Raw genomic sequence first — 12,503 nt, 5'->3', positions numbered from 1 at the left:
TCAATGTATGTATGTAAAGTTCTCTATTAAATTAGGAGCTCTTTGAAGCAGAAGGCAAGTTTGCATAGCGACCTAAGAATCTCTTGCACCTTCAGCTTCCACAACACTTTGGTTAAATCTAAGGCCCTTAAACGCACTTGACTAGAAAATGCAAAGGTTTCTCTTTGTTTAAACTTTATTCCTAAGAAGGAACTTTTTCTGGCATAGACTTGCTTAACGCCACCAGTATTTGAACAATTTGCCAGGAAAAGCTTAGGTCCAGGGTTGCGGCCTGCGTTCCAAGTTAGTTCGTTATTTTATTACCCTCTACCTGGTGCCTATTATAGCTGTACGTTATTGCAATTATCAGGGGAGTTTACTTTCCCTATGCACCCGAAGGACAATGTAACTTCGACAGTTGAAAAAGCCTCGAGTGCTGCTGGGCTACGAAGAGGATGATGATTAACTCATTGTGATGTTTTCTTGTCAGGTTTATCACCGTACGCAGTTTGATGGCTTAAACTTCCGCCTGAAATATGCTGGCTGCCCCCTTCATACCTGTTATCCTCACGATTTTCGATATATTTAGGTATCCCTCCCTACTTTTTTCGGTTATTGACATTTTTACCATTATCGTTTTTATTATTATCGGTTTCGATGGAGTATACTATCGGTACCTATGTATATTAAATATTAAGGTTTTCTTCTTCTGATATACTCATCGATTATTTTATCGATTCAATATTCGACATTTATGTATTCATTATATTTTTATCGAAGTTGTTTTTTTGTAACTTATTAATAGTTATCGGTTTTGTTATCGATAAATTTGTCGATAATTTTAGTTGTTTTAGTTTTAAGTTTTATATTATTTTTATCGTTAACGATTTTCAATCGACATTATGCTGTTATAATTATCAATTTTTTTTCAATGAATATAATCTTAATAGTTATCGGTACCATTGTTGGTATTATGCTTGCTACGGAGTGAACGTGTGTTTAAGAAATGCTCTCAAGAACAAAGGCTTCATACATAGCTGGTACACTGAGGGAAATAATGCATAGTAAAAATGAATAATTTATATTTGATTATCGTTTAAAAATGTTCGAATTTAAAAATAACATTTTCACACAAAATTTATTACGCACGTATTTGACTGTTCACATCTGAGTATATATATGAGTGTACATACGCACCCCAAGCATGCAGAGCGCCGCTTTGAGAGCAGTGACAACACACACATTCATACATAGTACATGTTTATCCGTACAAATCGCGTGCTGTTGTGTTGATGGATATTCAACATTTGAAAGCAAATTTATATGCCTGGGTGTAGCTAAGTGCGTAAAGATTTGTTGATATCCAGAGATGGTCAGGATTCGAATTGCACTGCAGGCAACATGCAGTTAAATATTTTTTTTTTGTTTTTGTCTGATTATTCACTTCACGGATGCTTTTTCAGAACGAACGCAGTCATTTTAATATGCGCGTAATTGAATTGAATATTTACCAATATACAGTACTTTCGTTGACGTTTATATTAAGATCAATTACGTTTTTATTTGATTTTAATATTTTTTTCCCTCCCCTAGATAAACTACTTTTAAGACTTAACTTATTCCCATCCTTAGCCAGAATCCCAAGTTTTCGAGCGGCAAGTGAATAAGCATACATCTCACATTTTAAAAGCCTTTCCCAATATATTGAGCTTCTTGCTATTCGAGCTCATGAAATCTTTAATACTTTTGAGAAATTTCTATCCTGCATCCTTTACTCTTGCAAAATTATTTTCCGAACATTTACTAGAACAAACTCTTTCACAGCTCAGCCAAAGCACACGTTTTCAATTTTCTCAGACTTTTGTGAAGTAATAATTTTATTCGAAGCGTGCTGCTTGATTGTATGCACTTATGTACATATTTATGTACAAAGCTAATCGTATATTTGAGCCATTTGTGCTGCACATTCCTAGATATGGCTATGTGTGAACAAACTAATTTGTGGAAAACAGTGGAAATTTTTGTTCACATTTTTGTCGCCGACACTTTTACGACAATCAGCATTGCTTGTTGTTGCTAATTTGCTGTTGCTGTCGTTTTTAGTGCCATTGTGTGTTTTGCTGTAACAGTCCTTGTTCCTTGTGCCATAACTTTGGCGCAGTTTTGCTGCTTAAGTTGTTATTGCTCTTGGCATTATTGTTGCTCGTGCCGGATAAAATGGCGACAGTGCCACTTTGAGCGTTGAAGAGCTGCTTTGTAAATTGAATACAACGAAGGCAGCGCAAAAACACCAAAAAAAAAAAAAAACAAGTATAACAACTACGAAAGCAGTGTGTTTAAAACAAGGAGAGATGCCCGCTCTCCAAATGCCAGAAAAGGGACAACGCTGCGAAGACGCAACGACTACGGAACAGAGGAGAAAAAATTGTCTGATACAATGGCAAAATGCCGCAGCAGTAGGCCAAAATTTTAGCAAAAACAACAACAACAAAACAAACAGCAGTCTCCGGCATAGGAAGTGCAACTCATATGCTGGGAACAAACACACACACACACTTGCAAGTGAACACCACAGAGGAACATTTACGTCTGCAAAAGTTGCATGGGAGGCCTATTGGAACCTAAAACGCTGTGAATAGAACATTCGTGTGCTGTGGTAACAGACAAAGAAAAAGAGTTAAAGACGGAAATAAATGTTTTAGTTTCAAAATGTTATTGAACTAACTTTACACTGACTTAGAATAACTAACGAAATGTCTCTTAACACACCAGTTTGAAATAAACTATTATTACTGAAAAAGTTAATTTCAACAAAATTTTAGCAAATTAGTTTCAAAAGTATACAAAAATTATATATGTATATCCAAACTTGCCGAATTTCCTAGTGGCCATTTTAAAGCAAACATTTTCCGTCCGTACAATTATTTTTTTGTGTTGCATTGTCGACAATACCGTTGCAGCTCAGTCGTGTGCCAAGTGCCATGCGTTGTCAGCGTGGTATTTATTGTTGTTGTTGCAACACAATGTATTTTGTTGCGGGTGGCACGTTTGGCGCTCGGACAATGGGCAACAGTAGCAAACGAAAACAAGCAGGAGACAAAAAAAATTTAAATCTCTCTCTATGCCTTTGTGCCATGCAACACCGTGTCATCCGCATAGTTGACCAGCCGCATGCGTGCATTCACCATTCGCTCACCCATCTACGCGGTCGCCTGCCCCTCTACGCGGTAGCCTGCCCATTTTGCGGCTTTGGTTTTTCACTGGCAGCCATTGTTATAGCGGTGGTCACAGCCAAGGCACAGAGCGGCGACTACCAAACGGAAGCGTTAAAGGAAGTGGCATGTGGCCAGCAGTGGCTGGACTGGCGCACACACATACATATGTATGTACATTGACGCCACACGTGCTACCAGACTTTTCATCCGTAAAATCAATTTTACTGTTATGCCATTGATGTTGTCGGATGCGCAAATGCAACAACCACTATGCACCGTTGTATTGATTGTGTAATAACAAGTGACAACAACTACAATAAAATTGTGAAAATTGCAGCATTGCGGGCGTAAAAATCAGCCGACAACAATGTTAAACCAGCCAACATGCTGAGCAACAGCAATATTAATAATAATGACAGTGGGCAACAAAAATTACAAAAACAACAACCAAATTGTGCAGTTAATTCGAAGACAAAAATATACGCGAAACAGCCTTTAAAAATATAAAACAAGCAATATGAAGCGTAAACAGGCAATATTGCAGGGCCAAACAATAAAAGCAACAATGGCAAGCGATCTGTGCAGAGGCAGAAGCACACAATGGCAACAGTTTGAAGCAAAAAAAAATGGATATCCGTAATCTCTAGTAATAATTTAGGTGAAGAGTTGGAGCGACGAACAACAAAATAAGCGCAAAAACAAACGAAGGAGGAGTGTGCCTACCGAGTTGTCAATTTGTAGCAAAATTATGTGCTACAAATTCTCTACAATAATAGCAATAATAGTGGCTGAAAAAATATGATTGTTTTTTTTTGTTCTTTTTACTGCTGCTGCCAATTCCCGAGAAAAATGCAAAAAAAAATGTGGCGAAAAATCAGTGATAAGCCCAAGGGTGAGGAGAAATCGAAAAGAAAAAACTCGCACCCAACCAGCCACGACTGCCACGACAGACTAATTGTACAACAACAACAACAACTGCCACAACAATTGCAATGAAATAGCTGCTACTGAAACTATTAGTAGCTCCGTAAGATGATGAAGTGTCTGCGATAAGACCCCAGGGGAGGTATCACACACACACACACACACGCATTGTGGGCAGGCAAAAAAAGCACGCGCATACGAACATGAGCTGTGGCATGTTGCAAGAAGGCGGCCAACAGGCATTTAAGCAGCTAGCAAATAAAATGTGAAATAAAACAATACGTATAGACAGGCATACTTAGTTGGCAAGTGCAGTGGAGGCTGGCGTAGTGAGGGGTGCAGCGATGACAGTGCTTGGCTAGAGAGGCGTGCAACTGGCGACCGAGTTGTGGCAGCTTTGTAAGTGGTATGATGGACGGACAGATGTGCGAATGGACTGGACAGCGTTTTGTTTTCGTACTTGCGGTTGTTGTTGCTGCTAGCGTTTCAGATGTGGCAAGAAGATTAGTGCTACTGGTAATTTCACAGTTTAATTATATACCACAGATTAGATGATTGCTTGTAATGTGCGGACAATTGTGGTGCGCTTGACATAACAAAACGGAAGAGAATAAGATAATCACAAGAGCCACAATGAAAGTAAATTAAAAATATTAATTATTTTGTATCGTTGTTGTTTTTGTTGTTTATAAGCTAATTGAATATTTTGTAATTGCTACGTTCCTTATACTGATTACGGTTTCGAAAAGAAGTATGTGGAATGCGTGATGAATGATTTAGTATCACATGTAAATATATAAAGCATCACATAAATCACATCACATCAAGAGCAAAACATATCACATCACAACCTATTGCAAATCGCCGTTCATCGTGCTTCTTCGCGTCACATGATCCCTTCCTCACATATCATTCATAATTTCTTTTCTTTCCATCAAATCACACCACATGACATCAACTTACAATACAAGATCACAGCAAATCACATCATATCACATAATATAAGATCAGCTCACGTCGCTTCACATCACTTCAGCACGTTTGTAATCTCACTTACTCGTACATTTTCTATTCTTTCTTCGTCGAATTTCAAATTTTTACATCACATCGCATCACGTCATATGACTTTGATTACTTACACTTTCTACTCCACATATTTGAGTCATATCCGATTTTAACTGTTCAGAAATTCAAGTCATATGCACTTACTTATACTGTTACATACCTAAAAGCACATTTCATCAAGTCAAATCACATCCCACTAACAGAGCAATTCTGGCTAAGATAGTTGAGATTCTTCTGTGAGGCAATTAAAAGCAAGATAGTGATATCTTACAAAAAAAGGTACCTCGCCAACTTTCATGGTGAAAAACTTTTTGTGACAGAAATCACTTGTATTTCATTTTGCTCGCGTTATGCTAACGGTCGCTATCGCCATGTGAGCAAAGCATCGGCGTTCCGTTCGAAATATCCGAGGTCGAGTCCTCAGGCAGTGGAATGCTTTTTTTTTTGTAAATTAAATTTTCTTGTAAGTTTTAGATTTTATTGTTTGAAAAGCAAAATATTCTTTTTTTATTATCATTTAATTTTTGGGAACTTATGTATTTTATTTTTTTAATTTTTAATATGTTATTTTTTTAATTTCCTTTTTAATTTTGTTTAAATTTTTAGACTTTATTCTTTTAAAAAGAAACATATTTTTTAGTTTAATTTAATTTTTAGAAACTTTTTTTACTATTTATTTATTTTTTCATTTATTTTCATTTTACTTATTTCATTTTATTTTTAGAAACTTTTTTATTATTATTTTTTTCTAACTTAATTTTGTTTTACTTTTTTGTTTTAAAAAGAAAAATATATATTTTTTAATTTCACTAAATTAAAAAAAAAAACTTGTTATCTCCCTTAGTTCCCCGACTAGCTCCAGCACTCAACAGCTTGACTTGGGCAACTGATCCTGGTGCTGACAATGATTTCCTTGCCACCACCAGGACAAGCTTCGGTAAGCGACTGCGATAACCTAAATCATCTCTAGAATTATAGAAAAAGCCCATTTACATTTAATATTAGGGAATGGCTGGGGATTATGATTAGAAATTCAACAGTTCAGTACCTAGACGAAACCTGTCCAGAATCACTCGACAGTGGCTGCTTAGAGCGAGTGATACCTTTGTGTCTAATGGCTCGGTAGTTTTCGTTGTCGGGCGCTGGATGGACGAAAGAAAATCTCAACAGCGCCTGTCTAAAATCGACATATATTTCCGGCCGGGTTCTTATAGCAATGAATACTTTGTATCATAAGGTCGAAGATTTAAGTCCATTCACATACTCTTACATATTAACATGACTCATCACATCACATCAAAATTTTATTCGAAAATGCAGGTGAATAGTTGAGAATATGGACAGATATCTTTAGGTTTACTAGTACGAATTTCCAGAATCATTTTTAGTAATATATGATACATAACTACCTAAACATTCTATACTTAAATTGAGGCTGAAATTCATCACAGCAATAGAGATGCTTGCATACATAGTAAACTATTTCCCAATTTATCTGCAATAGGTACGAAAAAAAAACTCCTTAACCTTACTGCCATCCATCAACAATTTAAATACTGCACACCTTTTATATGTATGTGTGTAGTTTTATAGCAATTTTACTATTTGCTTGTAAGCCGATTTCCCTACAAATTGTTTGTGTTTGTACGCCACTCAAATCGAACACATCAATTCCGTTGAAGGATTTTTGTGCGAAGCGTGTTGAAGCATACGTTCGAAATGATTTTGTGCTCTCCGTGGCATTACTTGCCGCAACACCTGCAAATTAAAAAAAAAAAACATATACGCACACATGCACTTTTTTATTTGCGTATCAATTTGCTGCCTTTTTTTTATGCAATCAAGAACCGGCATGCAACTTATTCATTCTCAAATAAACTTGTTATGATGTGTCACAGGCGCCGCTTACTTGCTCACATGCGTAGATACATATTCGTGGTACTTTTTTCGGATATTACAGTAGTCCGGTTTTCAATTAAAATATTTATATTTGAGGCTTCGCTCTAAAAAGTGCATGTAAAACTACTACTGAAAAGTGTTTATTTTTCAACCAGAATCTGTTCAAGTATACGCACAAGATGTTCAAGATTTGGTTTTGAACATGAGTTGTTTAAAATATACACATGAAATGTTGAAAATTACAAACATTTTGAAAGTAAAAATATATTTTTTACAAACAATAAATACTAAGTGCCAGGGGCGCACGCAGGAATATATTTTTGGGGGTAAAGGGTTTATACTTCTAAATATATATCATCAGCAAATACTGAAAATTCGCTCTTTAAATACATTTATGAAAGTTTTATTTACAGTATGAAATAAATAAATAAACTTTTTAAAGTATCATCAATTGCATTTTATTTACATAAAATTTACAAAGAACTCAGACTATTTAAAACCGGTTTCAAAAAAGGGGAGGTTATCAATTCTTCGGAGTATTTTTACTTCTTTTATTTATTCCACCGCATAACTTTGCACCGCGTGAACCGCTTCCAATAATTATTTTTTTTACCGGAAAGATGGTACCTTAAGGGTCGTCTCGTAATTTGGTTTAGATCCGATCATTAAATCATGAAAAAATTAACGGTTAAAGATGCACTCAACTTTCAAAAGTAATACAAAATTTTACAAAAGAATTCTAATATAAATAAATTAAATAACTTCGCTAAATTTTTACACTTTTTTATTCATTTAATACTTCCAATAACGAAAATTTAACTGAACTTGTATTTTTATCATGTAGCTCATTTTGGTGGAACGAATTCGAAGTTAGCAAATTAAATCTTCGAATGCTTATTAAGTACATTTCAGTGGTAAACTTTTTTAGCCTGTAAAGTGTAAAAACCAACAGTAAGTGAGTATGCATTGCATATTTTTAGGACAATGCTTTCATTCGCAGTTAAACTTTAAAGAGCTCTCAAGAAAAAAGAAAAATTCTTACAAAATGACGCACAAGAAATGGAAAAGAAAATTTTTTCTATCAAAATTTCTTATATCTTAATAAATTTACCCCCAAAACCCCTCCCTTGTGTGCGCTACGTGACAAATTTGATATGTAAAAGTAAACAGACAGTGTTTAATTTTGCACACACTAGGAGAGGAAACTGGTTACCTCTCTTTATATGCGTAAATTTAAACGTAAATTTTTTAGAGGAAATTTTAAACATTTTATGTGTAAACTGTGAAAATGTGAACAATAAATGTTTAAAACTCAAAAAACAAATTTGAAATTTGTTCTACGCCACACATATGATAAGTAAAAGTAAGCAAGCAGTGTTTAAATTTGCATTCATTAAGAGAGGAAACTGGTTACCTATCTTAATATGCGCAAATTTAAACAAAAATTTTTTAGAGTGTTGACTATAGAGTAAAAGGATAAACGCAACGAGTTTACGTATGTATCTGTATTTGAATATGTATTTATAATACTCGTACAGCAATAAAATTATGTGGGGTAAATTTTGGAGTTATGGCCAAAAATTTCACCAAAAGTCTTAGTGATTAGCGCAAGATTTTATTCCATTGGATGATCTGATAAAATTATCGATTTTCCTTTATTGATATTGATCGTTAGATATGACATCAGAATTATATCGATTAATGTAACATTTTTGGCGTTGTCTAATGATTCCGATATCAATCAAAGTAGCGAAAGGTATATCAATAACGATTCTGTTTAAAATTTATATAAATTTGTTTCCAGCAAAATTGTTGTCGGTAAAAAAAAAATTGATAATGATATTGAGATCTTTATATCGATAGATAAATCGATAACAAGTCCGACTAGCATTGCGATACAAATTTAAATTAATATGTTGACTGCTTGGTAACAACAATGTTATCGATAAAATAGTACACCAATAAAAACACCAACAAAAAAGTCAACTAATGTATCGGTGATAAATACATTGAAAAAAACTTACTAATATATACAAAATTCCAATCACAGCCTCCATATTTTTTTAGTCATTAATCACTGCCTCCATGACTTGCACCATATACAGGTTTATTTAGTGGTTTTCAATAAAATTGAAAACAGTTATTTAAAGTGTAATACCATCCTCCTTTTAAGCCCAAATAAATAAAAACTAAAGATCCAAAAATCCGCAATCAAAATGAATTTGTGCGCGCGCGTCAACGTGTTGCCAGATCAACATTCTCCATGCAATGCAGACTCATCAATTTGCCAGTTCTGGCGGCTATGCAATAAGCCTCCAATAAAAGAATAAAAAATTGTATGAAAGCATATACAGGTGAGCCAGTGCAATAAGTAAGTAAGCAGCCATTGAAATATTGGCAAGGTATTGATAGTGACGCTGGCACCTATGCACATATACCCACACCCCAGCTACAAACATGCATACTCGTACACACCCGCTCGTACAAACAAGCTGCCAATGTGGGACTGAAGTGAGACATTTTCACGCCTCGGTTGTCAGAATAGTCGCTAGGGTAAAGCGGCTGTTTAATTAATTTCCGCGCTTTTTATTGTGAGACAGCGCAGTTGTTTGGCTTTTGAACGAACAGCTCGATTTTTGGGCTTTTCCGCTTGGTCAAGCTTCTCACGGTACTACTATGTATATACTTATACATATTTTTCACCAGTTTCCGAGTAAGACTACAGGAGTTGTGCATATAGCAGCATCGTCATCGTCATGCCGATTTTTGTTTGCAGCATTGCCCATGTTGCTGCACACCTGCCTTTAGTCTTTTTACTGTGTTTACGGGTATCACTAACACCCGCCATACCTGTGCACCCACAACGAATTGCATGCAGCACAACGTTTTTCACCAATTTAAACGCGTAAATGCATGCAATCTGCTTGCCAAGTTGTTGTGCGAATTGTATTCGGCTATCGTTGTTGTGGTTGTTGTTGGCAAACAAATGTTTACATTAAGCTCACTCTCACACAAGGCGCTACGCTGGCATTTGGCTCACCTACGTGCCAATCTCGCAATTGATACAGGGTAATGCAACAAACAACAAAAATAAAACTGAAAATCGAAGCATACTTTTGTGCGCTTACCGTGCCGTTGGCAGTTGTTTTTAATTCTCTCACTCACACTATGGATTGCAATGCATAATTCTTTTTCGTTTTTTTATGCGCCCTTTCTGGTATGATTTTGCAACAATATACGTTAGGATATCAACTCAAAATGGTGCGAAAGTTGGAAGTTTCTCTTTTTTGTTTGCTTGTACGGGCCGTGATCACACAAAATTGTTAACTTTAAAAGTTCCTTTTTCGCGTTTATTGCATATATCGACAAGTTTTGCATACAGGTGTATTTTGAATTGTATATTTTTTGGCAAAAAATACATACTTTTATATTTTATCTATCTATACTTCAGTTGTAATCGGGCTTCTTTTGATGCTCAATTGTTGTCTTCGGTTGGTTTTTGTTTTGTTAAACATAGTATGTGCTTGAGTATATATATGCTTCAACCCTACCGTTACCATACTCCTAACTTAGTCAAGTATGGAGCAAAAATTTATGTACATATTTATATTTTCACTAGCAACTCAAGTTCAAAATAGGCAAAATATTCAAGGTGCTGGCAGGTTAAACGGAATTTCTGCTTGGGGTAACTTATTTACAAAAACTTTAGAAATGTGAAAGGCTAAGAGCATAGACCCGTCTACTCATGCCTTTTTGCGCGCATGGAAATGTTTGTGTTTATGCTTACAAACGCGTATTTTGTACTTGATTAATTGCTGACATTGGCTGTCATGACACATTGTGTTCATACAAAAAAGAGCATAACACCGTAAGTTCGGCTTTCAGTAATGTTCGGCTTTTTGCATCTCTCTTCCCATTCTCTCTATCTCTGTGAAGTTCTTTTCAATGCGATGTCATTTCAAGTGTTTTGTCTTAATTATTGCAATTATGTCTGATGAATTTTTAATTGCAGCCATAAATACGAGTACCTAACTTATACTTAGATATGAATTCGTGTAAGTGAAAAATAATGCCTGGGCTGCTAAAGCTAATGAGCTGATAATTTGCTTATTATCAGACAACTGTGAAGAAAAGAAGAAGTGAGTTATGCAAAGATATCAGTGCGAAAACAGCATTGCTTTCGATTCAATGGGTTGGGTAAGCATATAATGAGAAAGACAGTGATGCTGGTTGAGCTTCGTCAAACTTTGTGATAAGGATGGATAGGAAGGTGGAGAAATAAATAATAACATTTTTCGATAGGAAACGAAAAGGTACAGAAATTTACCGAATCATCGAAGTTTATAGTTATCGAAATTAATCGAATTATCCATGCTTATTAAGGTATCGCAATGTATCGAATTATTCAACTTGATCTATATTTGTTGAGTTGTCGAAATTTATAGGCATAGAAACTTAGTTGTCGAAATTTACGTTTAGTTATCGAGCTACAAAAATTTATGGGATTATCGAAATATTTTATGTTAAAGAAATTTATGAAGTTATTGATATTTATTGAATTATCATTATTTATAGAGTTAACGAATTTACCGAAATGCATCGAGTTCTTTCAACTTAAAGATTTATCGATAATTATTGATTTACTGAAATTGGTCGATTTATCGAATCGACGTTTATGGAATTTTCAAAAGAAAGTTATATACACTCTAAAAAATTTTTGTTTAAATTTGCGCATATTAAGATAGGTAACCAGTTTTCTCTCTTAATGAATGCAAATTTAAACACGGCTTGCTTACTTTTACTTATCATATGTGTGGCGTAGAACAAATTTCAAATTTGTTTTTTGAGTTTTAAACATTTATTGTTCACATTTTCACAGTTTACACATAAAATGTTTAAAATTTCCTCTAAAAAATTTTCGTTTAAATTTACGCATATAAAGAGAGGTAACCAGTTTCCTCTCCTAGTGTGTGCAAAATTAAGCAATGTCTGTTTACTTTTACATATCAAATTTGTCAAGTAGCGCACACAAGGGGTGGGTTTTGGGGCTAAATTTATTATGACTAGTGTTCGCCCAGCGGTTGAAATTCAACCGCTAAAATTAAGGATAGTTTATGTGAGTTGAGTTGAGCTGAAATAAAATTTGTTGGAATGGGTTAAGTGGAGGGGAGTTTAGCTTAGTACTAAGCATAACATAACATAGAATAGCATTAGATTCAATAACATAACATATGTAGCATAACAGATCACAATATAACATCGCACATTCTTCAGTTGTATTTCCTTTTTATCCCTATCACTTTCTTCCTCTCTATCTTTGTCTCTATCGCTTTTAATGTTTATGTTTATGTTTATGTTTATCTACACCTTCATATTCATGTTCATGTTCATGTTCATGTTCATGTTCATGTTCATGTTCAT

Source organism: Rhagoletis pomonella, unplaced genomic scaffold (genome assembly GCF_013731165.1).
Source record: "Rhagoletis pomonella isolate Grant_MI unplaced genomic scaffold, Rhpom_1.0 Rhpom_scaffold_00008, whole genome shotgun sequence".
Lineage (NCBI taxonomy): Eukaryota > Metazoa > Arthropoda > Insecta > Diptera > Tephritidae > Rhagoletis > Rhagoletis pomonella.
The sequence above is the reverse complement of the archived record's forward strand: the minus strand, read 5'-3'. Positions refer to the sequence as shown.